This window comes from Bufo bufo, chromosome 4 (assembly GCF_905171765.1).
Source record: "Bufo bufo chromosome 4, aBufBuf1.1, whole genome shotgun sequence".
NCBI classification, from domain to species: domain Eukaryota; kingdom Metazoa; phylum Chordata; class Amphibia; order Anura; family Bufonidae; genus Bufo; species Bufo bufo.
This window is the reverse complement of record NC_053392.1, coordinates 576,543,315-576,568,354: the sequence shown is the minus strand read 5'-3', so window position 1 is coordinate 576,568,354 and position 25,040 is coordinate 576,543,315. Positions and strand designations below refer to the sequence as shown.

The window sequence follows — 25,040 nt, the reverse complement described above, 5'->3', positions numbered from 1 at the left end:
TGGCCTACCCCATGCTGTATAATGTCACCATTTGGCCTACCCCATGCTGTATAATGTCACCATTTGGCCTACCCCATGCTGTATAATGTCACCATTTGACCTACCCCATGCTGTATAATGTCACCATTTGACCTACCCCATGCTGTATAATGTCACCATTTGGCCCACCCCATGCAGTATAATGTCACCATTTGGCCCACCCCATGCAGTATAATGTCACCATTTGGCCCACCTCATGCAGTATAATGTCACCATTTGGCCCACCTCATGCAGTATAATGTCACCATTTGGCCTACCCCATGCTGTATAATGTCACCATTTGGCCCACCTCATGCAGTATAATGTCACCATTTGACCTACCCCATGCTGTATAATGTCACCATTTGGCCCACCCCATGCAGTATAATGTCACCATTTGGCCTACCCCATGCTGTATAATGTCACCATTTGACCTACCCCATGCTGTATAATGTCACCATTTGGCCCACCCCATGCAGTATAATGTCACCATTTGGCCCACCCCATGCAGTATAATGTCACCATTTGGCCCACCTCATGCAGTATAATGTCACCATTTGGCCCACCCCATGCAGTATAATGTCACCATTTGGCCTACCCCATGCTGTATAATGTCACCATTTGGCCCACCTCATGCAGTATAATGTCACCATTTGGCCTACCCCATGCTTTATAATGTCACCATTTGGCCTACCCCATGCTGTATAATGTCACCATTTGACCTACCCCATGCTGTATAATGTCACCATTTGGCCCACCCCATGCAGTATAATGTCACCATTTGGCCCACCCCATGCTGTATAATGTCACCATTTGACCTACCCCATGCTGTATAATGTCACCATTTGACCTACCCCATGCTGTATAATGTCACCATTTGGCCCACCCCATGCAGTATAATGTCACCATTTGGCCCACCTCATGAAGTATAATGTCACCATTTGGCCCACCCCATGCAGTATAATGTCACCATTTGGCCCACCGTATACAGTATAATGTCACCCCATGCAGTATAATGTCACCCCATGCATTATGTCACCTTGTCCCCAGCGACCTCATATAGTATAATGCCTTTGTAGCCCCGTGCAATATAATGTCACCTTGGCCCCAGCCGCCTCATACATAGTGTTATGTTATGTGCATGAATCAGTCAGTGCCGACTAAACCACAACCCTTCCCCCCCCCCCCCCCCCCACCCCCCGGTCCCTGGGAAAATCGTCTTGCATGAAACCGGTCCTTGGTGCAAAAAAGGTTGGGGACCACTGTCCTAAGGAACATTTGTCGTGGAATTTTAATGATAGAGCCTTCATTCGCTCATACTAGAAGGTCCCTGAGGTTCTTGGGGCGTCTATTGCATGGTAAGAATGGGGAGGCAAAAGCTTCGATGTGCGGGTATGCCTGGTGTAGAAGATGCCAGTGCTTATGTAAGATATGCTGGACCTTAAATGCAAAAGGGTGAAAGGTATGTACAAAAGGTACCCTTTGGTCCTGTTGTGTTCTGACCTTATGTTTGGGGTTTAGACCTTCCTTAATGACACAGTCGGGATAGCCTCTGTTTAGAAAACGGGTGGACATTTCATTCAGTCACAATTCTTTGGTATTGGTATTATCAACAATTTTGGAAATCCTTTGAAATTGAGATCGTGGGAGTGACTTCTTCATACTAGTGGGGTGGAAGCTAGAATAATGTAGCAAGCTATTACGGTCTGTTGGTTTTGTATAAAGGTCGGTATACAGAGTACCACTTGGATCTTGGATAATGTGGTAGTGTTACCTGCAGTCCTATGTAAAACCACAGATAACACTAGTGCTGATAATGTGGTAGTGTTACCTGCAGTCCTATGTAAAACCAAAGATAACACTAGTGTAGATCATGTGGTAGTGTTACCTACGTCCTTAGTGTGCCTCCCTGTGCCTCTCCCACGGACGCCATGCTGGCGGCGCTGCCTCCTCTTCCATCTTCTTCTTGCCCCGCACAGAACGTCCTAATGCAGCTACATCAAGGCATAGGAACACTGTGGGCATGGTGATGGTGACACACACAGGGACAGACACACACACACACAGAGGGACAGACAGACACACACACAGAGGGACAGACAGACACAGGGACAGACACACACACACAGGGACAGACGCACACACACACAGGGACGCACACACACAGGGACAGACACACACAGGGACAGACACACACAGGGACAGACAAACACACAGGGACAGACACCTGTGCGATGGTGAGATCGTCAACCAACTTCTAGCTAATGTGTGTGGCCATCTTAAGGGGACATTAAAAGGGAATTCCACCTTTAGCTATGCTCCAACCTTTTGTTAATGTACCTTCTAATATGACTCCCAATACTGAGGGGACATGGACTGGGGTTTAAAAAGGAATTATTAAAAAGGGTGTCTGGTCCCAAAATCTAATTTTTTTATGTGCTCCCCTCTCCATGCATACATATGCCCCCAATACCTGTTTTTCATGTCTGAGCTTTACTTCCCCTCTGGAAGACATCACATTATCCTGGCAGATCTGTTTACTTTCTCCCCTTCTTGTTTTGTTGAATACATAACTTTATTGATACACAAGCCTGGCTGCACTGCACAGTGATGAGTCACAGACTGGCCACGCCCCCCACTCTGTTCTGTCTGCAGCAGCCACACCCACTACAACTCCTGTGTCTTTCTACACCCAGACAGAAATCTACTTCTCACGACCCAGTGTCTAAATCCCATCACTGACCGTCCACAGGCTCTGCCCCAGGGGCTGACTGGCAACATTTGGCCCAGGGGGCAAGTAACACCCAGAGGCCCACTGAGCCCCCCTCCTGCTTTCCCATTTCCTCTGCTTGCCACTTTCGTCAGCCATGTAAATTACAACACAGGAAAACAAAATAAACTAGGGATGCTCCGATATATCGGCCGCCGAAACATATCAGCCGAAAATTGCATTTTTGGTATTATGCCGAATGTGTCATTTTCTGGCTGATACAGTGTTGCATCCGGGTGTTCTCTCCTCCCCGCTGGGCGCTGCTCTGTGTCCCAGCAGGGAGGAGAGAAACTGTGTCAGCCGGCCGAGAGCTGCGGGAGGAAAGCGCAGTGAGTGGCCGACGTCTCTCCTCTCCACAATGCTCAGCCTCCTGTCACAGATTGGCAGAGCGGTGTGTGGGCAGAGACAGCTTGCAGTGCTGTCCCAGGAGGTTGAGCTCTCCTCTCCGCACCGCCTGCTCAGCCTCCTGTGTCAGGAAGCAGAGTGAGGCACAAACACGCGGTGATCAGTGATCACTGAGTGTTTGTAAATAATTGAGGGCCTAGCATGTTTACTGTGTCCCCAATTATGAATAAAAAGAAAGTGATCTACAGGTGTGTTCATTCATAGTTGTAATTATAGTAAACGCACTCTGTCCTCATGTTATGAATGAACAGAAACTCTCAGTATAGAGGATTCCTGTTCATTTGTAACAGGGAATACAGAAATAGAGATTGAGGACTTTGTGTCCTCAATTGCTTTTTCTATTTTAAAAGGGAAATATCAAGGGTCTGTTTAGATCCCTAATATTTCCCCCGAAGCCCTTAAAAGTAAAGTAAAAAATCAAATTATTTAATAAAAAATTAATAATGAAATAAAAAAAATAAAGAAATTTAAAAGTTCATGAAAAAAAAAAGAAAAATTCAATAAACCGTTAGCAAAGACCTCATCAAAGGAGAGGTCTTCCGAAATTTTTTCAAGAACATCTGGAAATTGAACAAGTTGCAAAAGATCTCTTTCAACTGACATTATCATAAGTGCATCAATAAGTTCTTGCCCCATGGTGGCTCTTAGGCGAGTCTTTATAAGTTTTAACTTACTAAATGCTCTTTCACATGCCACTTGAGTATATGATAGTGTTAGCAGGTATTCATAAACAACAGAGCAGATGAAAAAAGATTATATTTTACAAGAAATCGGTGACAGCAAAGAAAACATTTGTTACAGGACTTGCATTTTGTTTCTTGTTCCATGGTATCAACTTTATAGGAGCCCCAGTCATCATCATCAGCATCAGTATTAACAGGATTATTATCCAGATAATCATCATCATTTTCTTCTTCTTGCTGACAGCTAATAGGAACTATGTCTACCTTCCCGCTCTCATGTTCTCTAAGATGTGGGAACAAGTTGGCAAAACTCTGTAGCTCAGTTTTCAGACCTGATTCATCCACGTTTGCCAATTGAGAAATTCTTTGTAGTGCTCCTGCCTCTAACACATTTGGATCTTTTCTGATTTTGTCAAAGAAACGAGGACCCAAGTATTGGGAGTCCTGAACTAATTATTTGTTTTCAGAAAATCGCTCATCCAGGCTTCCAATTATCTGATCCAGAATTGGTCTAAAAACTTAAACTCGAAAACATTGGGTTTCAGTAATAGGACGTTCATCAATTGAGGATTCGCCAGGCATACGCTTTTTTCACCCAATTCTTCTCTTCTCTCTTGTAGCTCTGACTCAACTTCCAGGGAATCAAGGCCCTCTCTTTCTATGATTAGGTCATTCATTTTTTTTGCAAACTGCTTTGCTTTCTCTTTTATAAAAAATAATAAGAAAACTAAAAAAATTTTAGTTGGTCAACTGCACTTTCCACCATTCTCCATGCAACCAGTCAAGACCACTTGTTTGAAGATATCTTGAAATAGGGCCAATAACATCAAAAATAGACAAAAATAGATGTGCAGTTAAAATGTTCTTAAACAAACATAGGTTTTCTGACAGAGAAGTAGCCTCTGAAGTATCTCTTTGATTGAACTGTGAAATCAACAATAAAACTTCTAAAGTGTCCAAAAATAGTGAGTGTTTTTCTCCAAATAGCCAGTGGAGGGCTTTATCTTTGGCCCACCATCTTGTCTCTCCAATTTTTTGCAACCTGAGCAGTTTCTCATGCCCACATCTCTTATCAAGCTGATCCCTCCAGACATTCATTCTCTTGTGACAGTCCCCAATAAATGTTGCTAGGCGATGTAGGAGACCAAAAAAAGTTTTTGCCTCAAAAACATCACAGCAATCAGATATGCAAAGGTTTAAAATGTGACTATAGCACCAAATGTAGACAGCATTAGGCACTTCCTTTGCAATCTGAGTATGCAACCCTACATAAGCACTTTTCATGTTTGCTGCTCCATCAAAAGACTCTCCTGCTATTTTTTTGTAATCCAGTCCAAGAATTTGAAAACTTGACATTAAAAGTTAATTGAGTCCTCTTCCAGATGTATCTTTTACCGGTAAAACAGAGATGAGACGTTCCTTAACATATCTAACAACCACAGTAGCTTGGTCAACTACTCCAACATCTTGTGTAGAATCTACTTGGATGCTAAATCTCTTTTCACCAATTTCAGACACTATTGATGACTTCATGGTCTGAACGATTGCCATAATAACTTTTTTTACTGTGTTATATGACAAAAATTTCACAAGTGATCCACGGCCAGCTCTCTGTTTTTTACTCTTTTCACTTTCAGAAATGCATTTCCGAATGTGATTTTTAAGCGGTAGGTCATAATTCGAGAGAAATAAAACCATTTCTAGAAATTTTCCATGGTTAATTTCAGCATTGTTAAAATTATATAATGATTCATTAGTTCCATGGGCACGAAAAGGTAATCCTTGTTTTGCTAGCAGTTTAACAATATCAAAGATTTGTTTCATTACTTATATGTTTTGAAGTATCTCCTTCTTTCTTTTTGAAGCATGTGCCTGGTTTATCAATGTATCAATGCCTCTGCTTTCTGTTATAGTAAAATATGTGTTCACAGCTTCACGGTGAGTTTTTGATGTCTCATGTTTGTTAGCAACCTGATAACAATGCCTAAAATTTGTACACCCACTAGTGAACGATGAAGTGGAATTTGAAAATGCTATGCAGATACTGCAAAAAAAAGCTTCAAGCTTTCTATTGTTTACTCTGCAAGTAAGCCATGAACGCCTAATAACATCTCCATTTGGATTTCTACGGAAATAAAAATCTATTTCTTTAAAGGGAAGGCCTTCACAATTGGTAGTGCTTGGTTGCACTGGATGCATTTGCACAAATGCAATTTTTTCTGCAATGGAACATGTAGAAGGAAGACTTAAAAGCGTTTTGGTGGTGTCAAACTGGACATCAGAAGATGCAGACTCTTCTTCTGTTTTACCGCTTTCTAAATCATGAAAGCTTCAGAGCAAGGAATGGGTGATTGTTCTATAATAGTCATTTCAGAACTGCTTTCAAAGTCCAACTCCTTCTCTATTAAAGAGGACCTTTCACCGATTATTACACTATGAACTAACTAAACAGACATGAAGAGCGGCGCCCGGGGATCTCACTGCACTTACTATTATCCCCAGGCACCGCTCCGTTCTCCTGCTATGTCCTCCGATATCTCCGTTCCCTAAGTTATGGTAGGCGGAGTCTGCCCTTGTTCTTCTGTAGCGCTGGCCAATCGCATTGCAGAGCTCACAGCCTGGGAGAAAATAACCTCCCAGGCTGTGAGCTCTGCGCTGCGATTGGCCAGCGCTAGAGCAGAACAAGGGCAGACTCTGCCTACCATAACTTAGGGACTGGAATCTCCGCCTACTATAACTTAGTGAGCGGAGATACCGGAGGGCATAACGGGAGAACGGAGCGGCGCCCAGGGATAATAGTAAGTGCAGTGAGATCCCCGGGCGCCGCTCTACATGTCTGTATAGTTAGTTCATAGTGTAATAATCGGTGAAAGGTCCTCTTTAAGCTACTTGGACTTTGTGTTCTCAACTCCTCTTGAACTAGCACATCTTGCCTCACTGGAAGCCTATCTTGGTCTGTGCAAACCTCTGTTGGTCTTTCTTTGGGTACTGTTGCACCATGACCCTACAAAAAGTCATATCAAAATTATGAGCAGTGCAGAAGGCTGCCTACCCCTGCTATACAACTTCTAAACTTTTAACTCACCACTGCAAATGATAATTTCATTTGCTTAGGATCCTTTCCTGCTATGTCAAGCTCTTTAGCCCTTTTCTCGCGTATTTTTTGAGCTCCATTTTTCCCTTGCTTTTTGATGGTATGCTCTCCATATTTATCAATAAGGAATGAACTAAACGGTTTGCTGGACATCAAACAAATAAAAGGGAGTAACAATTAGGACAGGAATAAGGGCTTTATAGTACATATCCTGAATACAAATTAAAGCTTTATATATGCCAATCATCTAAGGTGACCATGCCAGTGTGCTCCCACAGGTGTAAGGGCACCACTGCACAAGCATTACTTACTGGAGCGTTGGGCATCCAGAGCAGGCCTTTGCAATGGAACCCTAAAGCTCAACACACACCTTACAATCTGATTGTACAATTTCCTTTAGATCTACTAACAACAAAGTTTGCAAACTAATGTGTCATACAATGTGCGGTGTCACTGAAAAACGTAGGGGGTTCACTAAGGAGCCAAAGGATTAAGCTGAACATTCGGCTGTTCACTTTCTGCTGTTTGGCCCCTGTGAGAATAGCCCGTACAAAAGTGAATAAACTAAAAGAATGTTTGCCTCAGCAGACCCAGATGTTGGATCGGCTGAGCTAACGAGAATACTCCCTTTGGTTCCGTCAAAAGTCCTGAGGCTGTTCTGCTTAACTGAAGGGGAAGTGAAGGGAGACGAAGCGAGCCAATGTATGGCTAAAATTAGCCATACAGGACTGAAGTGAATAGTCGAAGAAGCTTCAGCTTCCTTCATTTCGGGACAGGTATTTATTTGGCAGCTTAGTAAATAACACCCTCAGTGATAAAGGAGTATGATGTAAGTCATGTGGGGGTAAAACAAAAAATTAACTCCTTAGGGTGCAAAACAAATCTGCACTTCAGTTGCAGATAATCACCATAAAGGGTTATTTTTTATAGTAATCTACTTTATTTGATTTTGTTTTTCTACATTTTAACATACCTCTCTGTCAGTATTGACCGGAAGAAGGGGTAATGGCATGTCAAAGAGTTTTAACTAGAGGTGCACCGAAATAAAAATTTCAAAACCGAACAGAGGTGTGACGTAGAGGTCAGTAAGGAAGTGCAAAGGTCATACAAAAAGAACATGGAGTTACTGTTACTCCTTTTCTTTCTTCATTCAGGTGTTGTTCCCTCTTGTCTTGCTCTCCTGGTAGTTGGGGCCTGGGGGTCAGATGAATGCTTCAGCAGCCTCTAGCCGGCGAGATAAATGCTCCTGCAGCTTTCTGTGGTGTCACTGTCTCCTCCCTTCAGGTCCCCGCATCACTTCACAGCCTGCCAATGGTAGGTGGGCAGTCTCCCTCCCAGCCAATAGTAGCAGAAGTGGGCGGAGGGAGCTGCCGCGGCCGCAGAGGAGCCCGATCAGTGACACGGGCATTTGGGAAGGCAGCATGTTCTCGTCGGCCGCTGAAGTAGCAGAGCGGCCGAGAGGAGCTGGGGGACACTAGTGTTTGCGCCGACGGGGGCCATTTATAGAGGCAACAGTAGGGTGACCACATTTCCTAACTGCCATTCAGGGACACTTACTTTCACAAGTGCACGGTCACGCTACTTGGCCGTGCAGCAAGGCAGGGGAGAAGCCACGCACACACAGGACAGTACTATGCGATGCCGATCTGATTTGGAGATCGCATGGTATAAAGAAGTGACTGTCACCAGGGCCGGTTCTAGGTGAAATGGGGCCCTGGAGCGAAAAACAATAAGGGGGCCCCCCCATGACACTTGATGACTTTTGCAGAAGAAACTGTATATTGTTCGGGCACGGTATATGCTATATGTGTATAACATAAACATATTTCATATGAAAACTTACAATTACTTGGCTTGACCCTTGGGGGTCTCGGACACCACTTCCACACTTTGTCCGGGGCTCGGCGGAGCTGATGTGTTTTATCCTAATGAGAAAAATTTCATAATAAGGATTTGGAGAAGAGGCAGAGGGATAGCAGAGCAGGGAGAGGCTGGTGCTGCTACTAGGGGGCTCAGACCATGGGGGAGTAATAAAGCCCACCATAATGCCCCCTCCCCAGTAGTGATAATTCTCCATATAATAGACAGTGCAAAAAATACCCCCTTGTAATGTCCCCAGTTGAGCTAATGTCCCCATAGTGCCCCCTATAATGTTCCAGTAGCCAATAGGCCCCCCTATAATGTGCAAGTAGCCAATAGGCCCCCCTATAATGTGCCAGTAGCCATAGGCCCCCCCTATAATCTGCCAGTAGCCATAGGCCCCCCTTCAATGTGCCAATAGCCATAGCCCCCCCTATAATGTGCCAGTAGCCATAGGCCCCCCTATAATGTGCCAGTAGCCAATAGGCCCCCCTATAATGTGCCAGTAGCTAATAGGCCCCCCTATAATGTGCCAGTAGCCAATAGGCCCCCCTATAATGTGCCAGTAGCTATAGGCCCCCCCTATAATCTGCCAGTAGCCATAGGCCCCCCTATAATGTGCCAGTAGCCATAGGCCCCACTATATTGTTCCAGTAGCCATAGGCCCCCCTATAATGTGTCAGTAGCCATAGACCCCCCTATAATGTGCCAGTAGCCAATAGGCCCCCTATAATGTGCCAGTAGCCAATAGGCCCCCCTATAATGTGCCAGTAGCCAATAGGCCCCCCTATAATGTGCCAGTAGCCAATAGGCCCCCATATAATGTGCCAGTAGCCAATAGGCCCCCCTATAATGTGCCAGTAGCCAATAGGCCCCCCTATAATCTGCCAGTAGCCATAAGCCCCCCTATAATGTTACAGTAGCCATAGGCCCCCCTATAATGTGCCAGTAGCCATAGGCCCCCCCTATAATGTGCCAGTAGCCAGATAGGGCCCCACTATAATGTGCCAGTAGCCAGATAGGGCCCCACTATAATGTGCCAGTAGCCAGATAGGGCCCCACTATAATGTGCCAGTAGCCAGATAGGGCCCCCCTATAATGTGCCAGTAGCCAGATAGGGCCCCTCTATAATGTGCCAGTAGCCAGATAGGGCCCCACTATAATGTGCCTGTAGCCAGATAGGCCCCCACTATAATGTGCCAGTAGCCAGAGAGGGCCCCCTATAATGTGCCAGTAGCCAATAGGCCCCCATATAATGTGCCAGTAGCCAATAGGCCCCCCTATAATGTGCCAGTAGCCAATAGGCCCCCCTATAATCTGCCTGTAGCCAGATAGGCCCCCACTATAATGTGCCAGTAGCCAGAGAGGGCCCCCCTATAATGTGCCAGTAGCCAGATAGGGCCCCCTATCAGTGACAGAAATGAAAAAAATAAATAAATAGAGTCAGTCAGACTTATACTTACCTCCTCGAGCACCTTCACTGAATCACTCCCGTCCCGCCTCCAGCGCTGCTGATGTCTTTACGGCAGCGCAGCGGCTCTGTCAGGCGGCGCGATGACGTCATCGCGCTGCCTGCGCTGGTCTGACGGCCTCTCTGATAGGCTGCCGGCAGCACGCCTCCCCGTCTCCCTCCGCAGTCCGCAGCCGCAGGTAAGTAGTATTAGTAACGGCAGCGGAGGCAGTGCCCTTAGTGACAGTCTGATTCCCGGCCGGGACAGTGAGGCAACAGAGAGGCCCTGCTCTTCCCTCACATGTGTATCTAATCCTATCCTGTGTGATACAGCCTGCTGAGCTGTGTATCTAATCCCATCACTGACCGTCCACACGCTCTTCCCTCACCATCTCCAGAGTGTGATAAACAGCTGGAATCAGCAAGCGTATCCAAACACATCTGTATCTACTCCTATCATGTATGTCTGCCTGATACACATCTTGTTGTGTGCGATACTGCCTGCTGAAGTGTATATCTAATCCCATCTACTATGATACTACCTGCTAAACTGTGTATCTAATCCCATCTTGTATGATGCTTCCTGCTGAGCGGTGTATCTAATCCCATTTTGTATGACACAGCCTGCTGAGTGGTGTATCTAAGCCTATCTTGTATGATCCTGCCTGCTGAGCTGTGTATCTAAACCCTTATGCACACGACAGTATCCATTTTGCGATCCACATTTTTTGCAGTCCCATTGAGTTCTATGCATTTGGGGTCCGCATTTTGAAGACCAGAATAGGACATGTTCTGTCTTTACTGGAACTGACATATGGATGTAAAAAACATACTGATGACGTCCCTGTGATTTCCACTTCCGGATGTCAGTTCTGCGAAAGAACATGTCCTATTCTGGTCCACATAATGCAAATCTAAAACCCATAGAACTCAATAGAACTGCAAAGAAATGTGAATCGCACACGGACAGTAACCTTATTTAGTGGATCCGCGACTTGCAGACCGCAAAACAGATACGGTTCTGTTCACGAGCCCTATCACTTATACTCAGCGCCCATAACAGTGACATCCACAGTGCCCCCATAACAGTGACGTCCACAGCGCCCCATAACAGTGACGTCCACAGTGCCCCCATAACAGTGACATCCACATTGCTCCCATAACAGTGACATCCACAGAGGCCCCATAAGTGATATCCACATTGCCTCCATAACAGTGACATCCACAGTGCCCCCATAACAGTGACATCCATTGCCCCCTTGTGCCACCCATTACCCCATAGGGGCATCTAGTGCCCCTTGTTTGCTATCCAGTGCCCCCTTGTGCCATCCAGTTCCCCTATTGTTCCATCCATTGCCCCCTTGTGCCATCCATTGCCCCCATTGTGCCATCAATTGCCCCCCCTTCCCCCCCCCCCCGGGACATCCAGTGTCTCCTGTTTGCCATCCAGTACCCCTTGTGCCACTCAGTGCCTCTATTGTGCCATCCATTGCCCCCATTGTGCCATCCATCGTCCCATGGGGCCATCCAGTGCCCCTTGTTTGCCATCCAGTACCCCCATTGTGCCATCCATTACCCCATGGGGCCATCCAGTGCACCTTGTTTGCCATCCAGAACCCCCTTGGGCCATCCAGTGCCTCTGTGTGCCATCCAGTGCCATCATTGTGTCATCCAGTGCCCCATTTGTGCCATCAGTTGACCCCCTTGTGCCATCCAGTGCCCCCTTGTGCCACCCAGTGCCACTATTGTGCCATCCATTGCCCCCATTGTGCCATCCATTGTCCCATGGGGCCATCCAGTGCCCCTTGTTTGCCATCCAGTACCCCCTTGAGCCATCCAGTGCCCCACTTGTGCCATACAGTGCCCCACTTGTGTCATCCAGTGCATCACTTATGCCATCAATTCACTCCCTTGTGCCATCCAGTGCCCCCTTGTGCCATCCAGTGCCCCTATTGTGCCATCCATTGCCCCCATTGTGCCATACATTGTCCCATGGGGCCATCCAGTGCCCCTTGTTTGCCATCCAGTACCCCCTTGAGCCATCCAGTGCCCCACTTGTGCCATACAGTGCCCCACTTGTGTCATCCAGTGCATCACTTATGCCATCAATTGACTCCTTTGTGCCATCCAGTGCCCGCCTTGTGCCATCCATTACCCCATGGAGCCATCCAGTGCCCATTGTTTGCCATCCTGTACCGCCTTGGGCCATCCAGTGCCCCACTTGTGCCATCAATTGACCCCCTTGTGCCATCCAGTTCCTCTATTATGCCAACCATTGCCCCCTTGAGCCATCCAGTGCCCCCCTTGTTCTATCCAGTGCCACCTTGTGCCATCCAGTGTCCCACTTGTGCCATCAATTGACCCCCTTGTGTCATCCAGTTCCCCTATTGTGCCAACCATTGCCCCCTTGTGCCATCCATTGCCCCCATGTGCAATACATTTACCCCCTTGTGCCATCCAGTGCCCCCCTTGTGCCATACATTGACCCCCTTGTGCCATCCAGTGCCCCATTGAGCCATCCAGTGCCCCCTGTGGCTGATCGCTATGCTGTCACTCCTATGCTGTCACTCCTGATCGCTATGCTGTCACAGCGCTTACATTGCGCTGTGCAGGAGTCAGTACAGGCTTCACATAGAAGCCTGTACGATACAGAGAGAAGCCGGCGGTCCTGCACATGCGCACTAGCATTCAGCCTAGTGCGCTATGAAGACTGCCGGCCGGCGCTTTCTCCAGCAGAAGGCGGTGACGTCACTCGTGATGTAAGGTAACAAAAAATGGTTTATTTAGCACAGTTTATATTTTTTAATTTTTTACGGTGTCCATCTGAGGGATTAGGTCATGTGATATTTTTATAGAGCCGGTCGATACGGACGCGGCGATACCTAATATGTATACGTTTTTTTTACTTATGTAAGTTTTACACAATAATATCATTTTTGAAACAAAAAAAAATCATGTTTTAGTGTCTCCATATTCTGAGAGCCATAGTTTTTTCAGATTTTGGGCGATTATCTTAGGTAGGGTCTCATTTTTTGCGGGATGAGATGACGGTTTGATTGGCACTACTTTTGGGTGCATATGACTTTTTGATCGCTTGCTATTACACTTTTTGTGATGTAAGGTGACAAAAAATGGTTTATTTAGCACAGTTTTTATTTTTTATTTTTTACGGTGTTCATCTGAGGGGTTAGGTCATGTGATATTTTTATAGAGCCGGTCTATACGGACGCGGCGATACCAAATATGTATACTTTTTTTTATTTATGTAAGTTTTACACAATAACAGACCAAAAAAATGATGTTTTAGTGTCTCCATATTCTGAGCCATAGTTTTTTTTTTGGGTGATTGTCTCAGGTAGGGTCTCATTTTTTGCGGGATGAGGTGATGGTTAGATTGGTACTATTTTGATCGCTTGCTGTTGTACTTTTTGTGATGTAAGGTGAAAAAAAAATGGTTTATTTAGCACAGTTTTTATTTTTTATTAGGTCATGTGATATGTTTATAGAGCCGGTCGATACGCACACGGAGATACCTAATATGTCTATTTTTGTTTTCCCCTATTTTTTACCTTTTTTTTTTTTACTTTATTTGGGGAAAATGTTTGTTTGTTTATTTTTACTTGAAACATTACATTTTTTGGGGGGAAACTTTATTTTTTCAACTTTTTTTTTCACTTTTTTTTTGTCCCACTTTGGGACTTGAACTTTTGGGGGTCTGATCCTTTACAATGCATTCCAATACTTCTGTATTGGAATGCATTGGCTGTATGAGTAATACAGTGTGTATTACTCATACAGCTTCCGGCCTGTGAGATCCAGGGGGCTGGATCTCACAGGCTCATCATCGGAAGGCAGCGCAGATGCCTCAGGAAGGCATCGCGCTGCCTTCCATGCCATCGGGTCCCACCCCACAGCCCCACGGGGACCCGATGGCACCACAGCCGCCGCCGCCCGCACAATAAAAAGCCGCAATCGGCCCCGCAAATTTAGCCGAGGTGCCTGCTCAATGATTTGAGCGGGCACCGGCTCCCAATCACCGCCCGCCGCGCGGCGGTGATCGGAAATACACAGGGCATACAGGTACGCCCTGTGTCCTTAAGTACCAGGACATAAGGGCGTACCTGTACGCCCTGTGTCCTGAAGAGGTTAAAGGGGTATTCCCATTTCAGACAATGAAAGCATATTGTTAGGATATGTTCCCATTGTCTGATAGGTGCTATGTCATAAAGCAGCCGGCAAAGTGAATGCAAATGTGCATAAGATGTGCACTGGTTATTTCCGTCGGCCCCATAGAATTAAATGGGAGTGGTGGCCATCCATTCACTTCTATGGGGAGAGCGCTTGGTGGTGGCCAGACCAGAGTCCTCCAGCCACCACCTTCCAAGCTCCGTTCTCAACATAGGTGCAGGTCCCAGCAGTGGGATCGTAGCGATATGCCCCTATTGTCTCAGATGAGAATACCCCTTTAAGTATGATTAAATCACTGGTGTCAAATGGCAGTCTGCATTAAGCCACTCCACCACCAACCACAAACCCTTTTTTGCCAGTGTTGATATTTTTTGTCAGGAAAGGCAACCCTAATTGTATCTGTGCCTATATTCAAGGGGGTGTGGTGTGTGCTGCAGTATTTTATTGAGGGGGACACGGTTTGTAGCAATATTATATTTAGGAGCCATTTGTTGATTATGTTCTATGTATAACTTATGTATTTGATGATTATGCATTAGGCTACTTTCACACTGGCGTTTTGGCTTTCCGTTTGTGAGATCCGTTCAGGGCTCTCAAAAGCGGTCCAAAACGGATCAGTTTTGCCCTAATGCATTCTGGATGGAAAAGGATCCGCTCAGAATGCATCAGTTTGCCTCCGTTCAGTCTCCATTCCGCTCTGGAGGCCGACACCAAAACGCTGCCTGCAGTGTTTTTCTGTCCGCCATGTGGTGCGGAGCAAGACGGATAAGTCCTGGCACACAATGCCGTCATGGCTATAGAAGACATAAAACAACCGGATCCGTTCATGACAGAAGCAAGAGGCTGTATTATTGCAACGGAAGCATTTTTGCAGATCCATGACAGATCCGCTGACAACATCCCCTGACACCGGACGCGGTCCCTTGAATAAGGGCGCGCGTCCCTCCCTACACAGGCGCTTCCTATTCAGTGCTATTGCACTTCTATCCTGACGCCCGCAACTTGGACACTCATTTAACTAAGTGGCATATGGTATGAATTGTTTCTATCCACCATTATAGACAGTTACTCATACAGTACATGCCTGCTTTATACCCTCACATATAGATCTAGGAGGCTGGTTGTCTCCACGTGTCCTTTTCTAAATACTATGCTATATACTATTAGCAGCTAGGTTGTATACTAATCTGTTCATCCCTCATCCCTTTTGCCTACTCACTTGTCCTTTCCTGCCTATTCTATACATTTATATCGATGCTCCACTAATATGGATATGTTGACCTCCAGCTCAGCTCAGCCCAGCCGGTGACAAAATGACAATATAATGATAATGTATGTACAGTCGTGGCCAAAAGTTTTGAGAAAGACACAAATATTAGTTTTCACAAAGTTTGCTGCTAAACTGCTTTTAGATCTTTGTTTCAGTTGTTTCTGTGATGTAGTGAAATATAATTACACGCACTTCATACGTTTCAAAGGCTTTTATCGACAATTACATGACATTTATGCAAAGAGTCAGTATTTGCAGTGTTGGCCCTTCTTTTTCAGGACCTCTGCAATTCGACTGGGCATGCTCTCAATCAACTTCTGGGCCAATTCCTGACTGATAGCAACCCATTATTTCATAATCACTTCTTGGAGTTTGTCAGAATTAGTGGGTTTTTGTTTGTCCACCCGCCTCTTGAGGATTGACCACAAGTTCTCAATGGGATTAAGATCTGGGGAGTTTCCAGGCCATGGACCCAAAATGTCAACATTTTGGTCCCCGAGCCACTTAGTTATCACTTTTGCCTTATGGCATGGTGCTCCATCGTGCTGGAAAATGCATTGTATTTCACCAAACTGTTGTTAGATTGTTGGAAGAAGTTGCTGTTGGAGGGTGTTTTGGTACCATTCTTTATTTATGGCTGTGTTTTTGGGCAAAATTGTGAGCCCACTCCCTTGGATGAGAAGCAACCCCACACATGAATGGTCTCAGGATGCTTTACTGTTGGCATGACACAGGACTGATGGTAGCGCTCACCTTTTCTTCTCCGGACAAGCCTTTTTCCATATGCCCCAAACAATCGGAAAGAGGCTTCATCAGAGAATATGACTTTGCCCCAGTCCTCAGCAGTCCATTCACCATACTTTCTGCAGAAGATCAATCTGTCCCTGCTGGGTTTTTTTTGAGAGAAGTGGCTTCTTTGCTGCCCTTCTTGACACCAGGCCATCTTCCAAAAGTCTTCGCCTCACTGTGCGTGCAGATGCGCTCACACCTGCCTGCTGCCATTCCTGAGCAACCTCTGCACTGGTGGCACTCCGATCCCACAGCTGAATCCTCTTTAGGAGACGATCCTGGCACTTGCTGGACTTTCTTGGACGCCCTGAAGCCTTCTTAACAAGAATTGAACCTCTTTCCTTGAAGTTCTTGATGATCCTATAAATTGTTGATTGAGGTGCAATCTTAGTAGCCACAATATCCTTGCCTGTGAAGCAATTTTTATGCAACGCAATGATGGCTGCACACGTTTCTTTGCAGGTCACCATGGTTTACAATTGAAGAACAATGATTTCAAGCATCACCCTCCTTTTAACATGTCAAGTCTGCCATTTTAACCCAATCAGCCTGACATAATGATCTCCAGCCTTGTGCTCGCCAACATTCTGTCACAACCAGACAGTTGAGAAGCTCTGACAGGAGCTTTCCAGATCCTCCTCCTTGAGTTTCTTTGTTTTGGTTAAGTTCCTCATCTCGTTAGTCTATCTCAGCTGTCATGCAGTTGGACTGATTGCTTCCCTTTAAGTTCCTCCCCAGGATGCATTAGGTTGCGGCTTATACAACTTCCTGGAGTGTGTGTGCATGCTGTTTCTATTCCTCAGTCCTCTGCAAGATAAGTGCTGTTCCTTTATTTGTGATTTTCTGTCTGCTGGATTTTCAGGTGACCCTGACTCCCTCCGTGTCTTTTGTAGGGAGCCGGTGGTCGTATCCCCTCACTATTGTAGAGTCTTCAGGTATTAGATAGCCGAGGTACGTGGATATGCGCCCATCCACCTTTGGGGTGTTCGCATAGGCTGAGTAATTAGGGAGAGTGGCAGGACTCATGTAGGGGTCTCCCTTTTGTTCCTTAGTTGTGGATCCAGTGAGTCATTAATTGTATTGCATTGTCTTGTTTCCTGTACACCATCCGTGACATTATAAGCCGCCAAAACCGTCTCAAGCATGGATCCGGTTTCACTTTTGGCTGAGTGCTTCCAGGGTCTTTCATTGGAGGTAGCTGATCTCCGTAAGACTTTTTCTCAGTTTCAAGTGACCGGTTCAGCTTGCGTTCATGGAGTTTGTTCTGAGCCTAAGATCTCGCTCCCGGATACGTTCTCCGGGGGTAGTGAGTATTTTGTGCGTTTTAGAGAGGCTTGCAAACTCCATTTTCGCCTTCTTCCCCATTCCTCTGGTGATGAAGAACGGAGGGTGGGGATCATTATATCGCTGCTCAGGGGTAACGCTCAATCCTGGGCCTTTTCGCTGCCGGAGGGGGCACAGCCCCTCCGTTCAGTGGATGAATTCTTTTTAGCCCTGGGTCAGATATATGATGATCCGGATCGTATTGCTCTGGCTGAGTCTAGACTACGTCTGTTATGCCAGGGTAAACAATCCGCAGAGATATACTGCTCAGAATTTCGGAGATGGGCAGCTGATACTGGTTGGAATGATGCTGCACTCCGAAGTCAATTTTGCCATGGTCTTTCTGAGGGATTGAAAGATGCATTTGCCTTTCATGAGAGACCTACCTCCTTGCATTCTGCTATGTCTCAGGCCGTTCATATTGACAGGCGTCTTAGAGAGAGAGGAGAGATCTCTCCTTCCTGTCATACTCAGTCCCGGGACAGTGCAGCGGTCTCTTTCTGTGCGCAGGGGTCTCAGTCGCTGTCAGCCCCTTCTGAGCAGGAGCCCATGCAGCTGGGGTTGATTGCCTCTGACAATAGAAAATTCAGCCCGCATGGGAGGGTTTGTTTTTGTTGTGGAGGTATAAATCATTTGGCAAATGTTTTTCCCTTTAGGAGATTCAGGCAGTTTTCTGGGAGTAATAAAGAGACAAAAAGGAAAAAATCTTTTAAAAATGTTCCGTCTGTTACTATTGGCAGGGTTGAGGCGGAAATTGAAGGTTTTCCGTTTGCTTGTAGTTCCCGTTTTGTCCTGCCTGCTAGGGTGGCGCTAGAGAGCAAAAGCATTTTTTGTGAGATTTTTGTGGATCGTGGAGCAGCTGTCAATCTCATTGATAATCAATTTGCAATAACTCATGGTTTCCAGGTATGCACTTTGGGAAAGGATATTCCTGTTTTTGCTATTGATTCCGCTCCACTTTCTCAGAAATCATTGAAGGGCATAGTTCACAATATCCGTTTAATTGTGAGTGATGCTCATGTTGAGGATGTGTCAGGTTTCGTCCTTAGCGGTTTGCCTACTCCTCTAGTGTTGGGGCTACCCTGGCTCACTAAACATAACCCCACCATTGATTGGCAAGTGAGGCAAATAAATGGTTGGAGTGACTTTTGCAGAGAGAATTGCCTCATGACATCTGTTTCTGAGGTTTCTACTAAGACTGTACCACCTTTCCTCTCTGAGAGTGGAGTTCAGGATTTGCCCCCGCACAGGGAGTACGATTGCCCTATTAATCTCATCCCAGGCGCCAAGCTGCCTAAATCTCGTTTATACAATCTTTCCCAACCTGAGAGGGTTGCTATGCGTGCTTATATCTCTGAGAGTCTGAGAAAAGGACACATACGACCCTCGAAGTCACCTGTTGCCGCTGGTTTTTTCTTTGTTAAGAAAAAAGATGGTTCTTTAAGACCTTGTCTGGATTTCAGGGAGCTGAACAGTATCACTATTCGTGACCCTTATCCGCTTCCTCTGATCCCGGACCTGTTTAACCAGGTTGTTGGGGCTAAAGTCTTTTCCAAATTAGACCTAAGAGGGGCATACAACCTGGTCAGGGTCAGAGAAGGAGACGAATGGAAGACGGCTTTCAATACCCCTGAGGGCCATTTTGAGAATTTGGTTATGCCTTTTGGTTTGATGAATGCCCCAGCCGTTTTTCAGCATTTCGTGAACAGCATTTTTTATTATTTAATGGGAAAATGTGTATTAGTGTATTTGGATGACATTTTGATTTTTTCTCCTGATTTCAAGACTCATAAGGAACATTTACGTCAGGTCTTGCTCATCCTGCGGGAGAATAAATTATACACGAAACTGGAAAAATGTGTGTTTGCGGTTCCAGAAATTCAATTTCTGGGGTTTCTTCTCTCCGCTACTGGTTTTCGCATGGACCCCGAGAAGGTCCGCGCTGTGCTTGAGTGGGAGCTTCCTGAGAATCAGTAGGCGCTGATGCGTTTTTTGGGCTTTGCCAATTATTACAGGAAATTTATTTTGAATTATTCCTCTGTTGTTAAACCACTCACTGATATGACCAGAAAGGGGGTAGATCTTTCTTCCTGGTCGGTAGAGGCGCGTAAGGCCTTTTCTAATATCAAGGAGAGTTTTGCTTCAGCTCCTATCCTGGTACAACCTGATATTTCGTTACCCTTCATAGTTGAGGTTGATGCTTCTGAGGTAGGGGTGGGTGCGGTCTTGTCTCAGGGTTCCTCTCCTGCCAAATGGCAACCATGTGCCTTTTTCTCGAAGAAACTCTCCTCCGCAGAGAGAAATTATGATGTGGGAGATAGGGAATTGTTGGCCATCAAGTTGGCTTTTGAGGAATGGCGCCATTGGCTAGAGGGAGCCAGACACCCTATTACCGTGTTTACTGACCATAAAAATCTGGCCTACTTGGAGTCAGCCAAGCGTCTGAACCCGAGACAGGCCAGATGGTCTTTGTTCTTTTCAAGGTTTAATTTTGTTGTCACGTTCCGCCCTGGGGTTAAGAATGTGAAGGCATATGCCCTGTCACATTGTTTTCCGGGAGGTGGGAATTTTGAAGACCCGGGTCCCATTTTGGCTGAAGGTGTGGTGGTCTCTGCTCTTTTTCCTGAATTGGAGGCAGAGGTGCAGGCAGCCCAGTCAGAGGCTCCTGATCTTTGTCCTCCTGGGAGGTTGTTTGTGCCTCTCGCTTTGAGACACAAGATTTTTAAGGAACACCACGATACGGTCCTTGCTGGGCACCCGGGGGCAAGAGCCACACTGGATCTCATCGCTCGGAGATTCTGGTGGCCTGCGCTTCGTAAGTCGGTTGAGAGTTTTGTGGCAGCTTGCGAGACTTGCGCTCGTGCCAAAGTCCCTCATTCACGGCCATCAGGTCCTCTCCTTCCCTTACCCATTCCTTCCCGTTCTTGGACACATCTGTCCATGGACTTCATAACGGACTTGCCTCGTTCCTCGGGGAAGACTGTGATTCTGGTGGTGGTGGACCGTTTTAGCAAAATGGTGCATTTCATCCCTTTTCCTGGTTTGCCCAATGCTAAGACGCTGGCGCAGGCATTTATTGACCACATTGTCAAATTGCATGGTATTCCTTCAGACATAGTCTCTGATAGGGGCACGCAGTTTGTTTCCAGATTCTGGAAGGCTTTCTGTTCTCACTTGGGGGTTCGGTTGTCATTCTCTTCTGCTTTCCACCCGCAGTCGAATGGCCAGATAGAGCGCGTCAATCAGAATCTGGAGACATATCTGCGCTGTTTTGTGGCGGAGAATCAGGAGGATTGGTGTTCTTTTTTGTCCCTTGCTGAGTTTGCTTTAAATAACCGTCGTCAGGAGTCCTCTGATAAGTCACCATTTTTTGGTGCATATGGGTTTCATCCGCAGTTTGGGACTTTCTCGGGAGAGGGGTCTTCTGGTTTACCTGATGAGGACAGATTCTCCTCGTCTTTGTCATCTATTTGGCAAAAGATTCAGGATAATCTAAAGAGCATGAGTGAGAGATATAAGCGTGTGGCAGATAAGAGACGTGTGCCTGGTCCGGACCTGAATGTTGGTGATCTGGTGTGGTTGTCTACCAAGAATATCAAATTGAAGGTTACCTCCTGGAAGTTGGGTCCTAGGTTTATTGGGCCTTACAAGATCCTGTCTGTCATCAATCCTGTTGCCTACCGTCTTGATCTTCCTCAGACTTGGAAGATCCATAATGTTTTTCATAAGTCCTTATTGAAACCTTATGTTCAACCTATTGTACCCTCGCCTTTGCCTCCTCCTCCGATTATGGTTGATGGAAATCTTGAATTTCAGGTCTCTAGGATTGTGGATTCTCGTCTTGTCCGCGGTTCCCTCCAGTACCTCGTTCATTGGGAGGGTTATGGTCCTGAGGAGAGGATGTGGGTCCCAGTGACGGACATTAAGGCCACTTGTCTCATCAGGGCTTTCCATAGGTCCCATCCTGAGAAGATGGGCCCTGAGTGTCCGGAGTCCACTCGTAGAGGGAGGGGTACTGTCACAACCAGACAGTTGAGAAGCTCTGACAGGAGCTTTCCAGATCCTCCTCCTTGAGTTTCTTTGTTTTGGTTAAGTTCCTCATCTCGTTAGTCTATCTCAGCTGTCATGCAGTTGGACTGATTGCTTCCCTTTAAGTTCCTCCCCAGGATGCATTAGGTTGCGGCTTATACAACTTCCTGGAGTGTGTGTGCATGCTGTTTCTATTCCTCAGTCCTCTGCAAGATAAGTGCTGTTCCTTTATTTGTGATTTTCTGTCTGCTGGATTTTCAGGTGACCCTGACTCCCTCCGTGTCTTGTGTAGGGAGCCGGTGGTCGTATCCCCTCACTATTGTAGGGTCTTCAGGTATTAGATAGCCGAGGTACGTGGATATGCGCCCATCCACCTTTGGGGTGTTCGCATAGACTGAGCAATTAGGGAGAGTGGCAGGACTCATGTAGGGGTCTCCCTTTTGTTCCTTAGTTGTGGATCCAGTGAGTCATTAATTGTATTGCATTGTCTTGTTTCCTGTACACCATCCGTGACACATTCTCACCTGAGTTAACAAGACGATTACTGAAATTATCTCTGCAGGTCCTTTAATGACAGCAATAAAATGCAGTGGAAAGTTATTTTTGGGATTAAGTTAATTTTCATGGCAAAGAAGGACTATGCAATTCATCTGATCACTCTTCATAACATTCTGGAGTATATGCAAATTGCTATTATAAAAACTTAAGCAGCAACTTTTCCAATTTCCAATATTTATGTAGTTCTCAAAACTTTTGGCCACGACTGTATATGACAATGCCTCTGTGATGTTGCTGATATTCACGGATTATTTATGTACGTTGTGGACTTTCCTTCATCTGGACATTATGTCCCTTAACATGATTCCAGCTGATGTACCTCTACTATGGGACCCGACCGATACTCCTGGATCTATGCTTGATGATACACTATTGATTGACATGTGGATATGATTACAGAATCTTCTGGATCTCATTTATCGTGTATCATGTTTTTCCCCTATTTTCATTTTTTTCATTTGCCATGGTATATTTAAATGTATATTTGTATCTAATATTTGATTATAATAATTTTTCTCTTACTTTAGTCTGACGAAGGCCTATGTGTGGCCGAAACGTCACATTGTATACAGTCGTAACACCAATTAAAAAATCCTTTTCTTGCAGAGTTTCTATATTTATGGATAGGTGATAAGTAAGTAATAAGTTACTTATAGATCTATTAGTAAGTAATAAGGGAGTATGGTTTAAAGCAGGCCCGCACAGCCAGTTTTTGCGGCCCCCGTACTCCTGCACAGAGACACAGCTGATCGTCTGCCTCTGCGTTCAGCGCGTCTCTGTGAAAAATAAAGCCCGCTCTGAAGGCCCCGCCCCCTGCCCTCCCTAGATTCGGCTCCCAGCGCCGTGGAACATACAGGTCCTCCCCCGGCACAGGGGAGCCCGGAGCGCTCGGAATGCCCCGCCCCCTGCAGCTGCGCTCACTACTCACCGCCTCCCAGAGCCAACACACAGGTCCCCCGCCTCATTCCGACCTCTCACTGATTGCGCACTCCCTCGTGCGCCTGCACCGCATCACATACTGGGCCAATCAGCATTAGCAGTGTGCAAATATCCTGTGGAAGAAGGGTGAAAGAAGTTATTGAGTTGTGCTGCCCGCCCGCCTCACCAGTGCCACCCGCCCGCCTCACCAGTGCTACCCAAAACAGTCATACCACAGCCAGTCCGGACCTGTGCCACTGCCAGCCCGTCCACACAGTGAGACACTGCCCCAGCCACAATCTTTAATTACAATCAGGTAATGGGGTATTCCCATCATGGACAATGGGGGCATATCGCTAGCAGCATATGCCCCCATTGTCTGATAGGTGCGGGTCCCACCACTGGGACCCACACCTATATCGAGAATGGAGCGGGGAGCGCTGTGTCTGAAGGACCCCAGATTTCCCGGGTTCCATCCACCACCAAGCGCTTCTCCCCGCTTCTCCCCGCCTCTCCCATAGAAGTGAATGGGAGCGTACCGCGCATGCGCGGACCATGCTCCTATTCATTTCTATGAGGCCGACGGAAATAGCTAAGCCATCGCTCGGCTATTTTCGGCGGCCCCATTGAAATGAATGGAGGGAGGCTGCGCATGCGCAGTGCGCCCTCCTTCACTTTTGGGGCTCCATTCTCTATATAGGTGCAGGTTCCAGCGGTGGGACCCGCACCTATAAGACAATGGGGGCATATGCTGCTAGCGATATGCCCCCATTGTCCATGATGGGAATACCCCAAGTCATTAAAAAACCTTACCCCACGTGACTTCCGGGGGTGTGCGCCTCCGCGCAAGTGCAGTACCAGGGCATGGATAAGCTAAAATTACAGTGAGCATTGACTCATGGATGCGCCCACGGACACCGCGCATGCGCTCTCAGTGGTAAGGAGATCTGACAGTATTTTTTCTTGTTAAATCTCCTTACCCTCACACTGCGCACACGCGGATTGTAAAATCTTCTTACCCTCACTACACAGCGCGCTTCAGATTAATTGCTGGCTGGCTTCGATCAGGATCAGGTCGGTCTCTCTGTGCAGTGAGGGTAAGGAGATTTTACAATCCGTGCATGCCCGTCCATGAGTCAACGCTCACTGTAATTTTAGCTTATCCATGCCCTGGTACTGCGCTTGCGCGGAGGCGCACACCCCCGGAAGTTTTTTTAATGGACCCCCCCAGCTGTCTGGCACCTCTGACCAGCAGAGACACTTGACTTCTTCCATAATACAGTCCAAATTCCAATTAATGTCCAATAGACAAGTCATGGAAATATAGGTACACTGTACATATGAATGGAAATTTAAGTTATGGCTATTGTAAAGTGGCGAGAAAAAATTCTAAAATGAAAATGGGCCGGTACTTAAAGGGGCTATTCATGAAAAAATATTAATGAATTATCCTCAGGATGGGTCATCAGTATCAGACCTGTAGGGGTAGGATATGCCCCATTGTCTGATAGGTGAGGGTCCCACCTCTAAAACCTGCATCTACAATGAGACCGGAGCGGGTAAATGAACGGAGGGAACACTGCGCATGTGCAGCCGCCCTCCATTCATTCATTTCTATGGGGCCACCAAAAATAGCCGAGCACTGGCTCGGCTATTTCCGTCTGCCCCATAGAAATGAATGGGAA

General features: G+C 46.4%; 1 long non-coding RNA gene across 1 annotated transcript; it reads left to right on the top strand.

Moving 5' to 3' along the window:
- Positions 1 to 2,145: 2,145 nt before the first annotated feature.
- LOC120997493 lies at positions 2,146 to 12,906 on the top strand. The gene is made up of 3 exons (XR_005778183.1): positions 2,146 to 2,284; positions 9,095 to 9,099; positions 12,896 to 12,906. It is a non-coding gene; the product is annotated as an uncharacterized LOC120997493 (long non-coding RNA).
- The last annotated feature ends 12,134 nt before the right edge of the window (positions 12,907 to 25,040 follow it).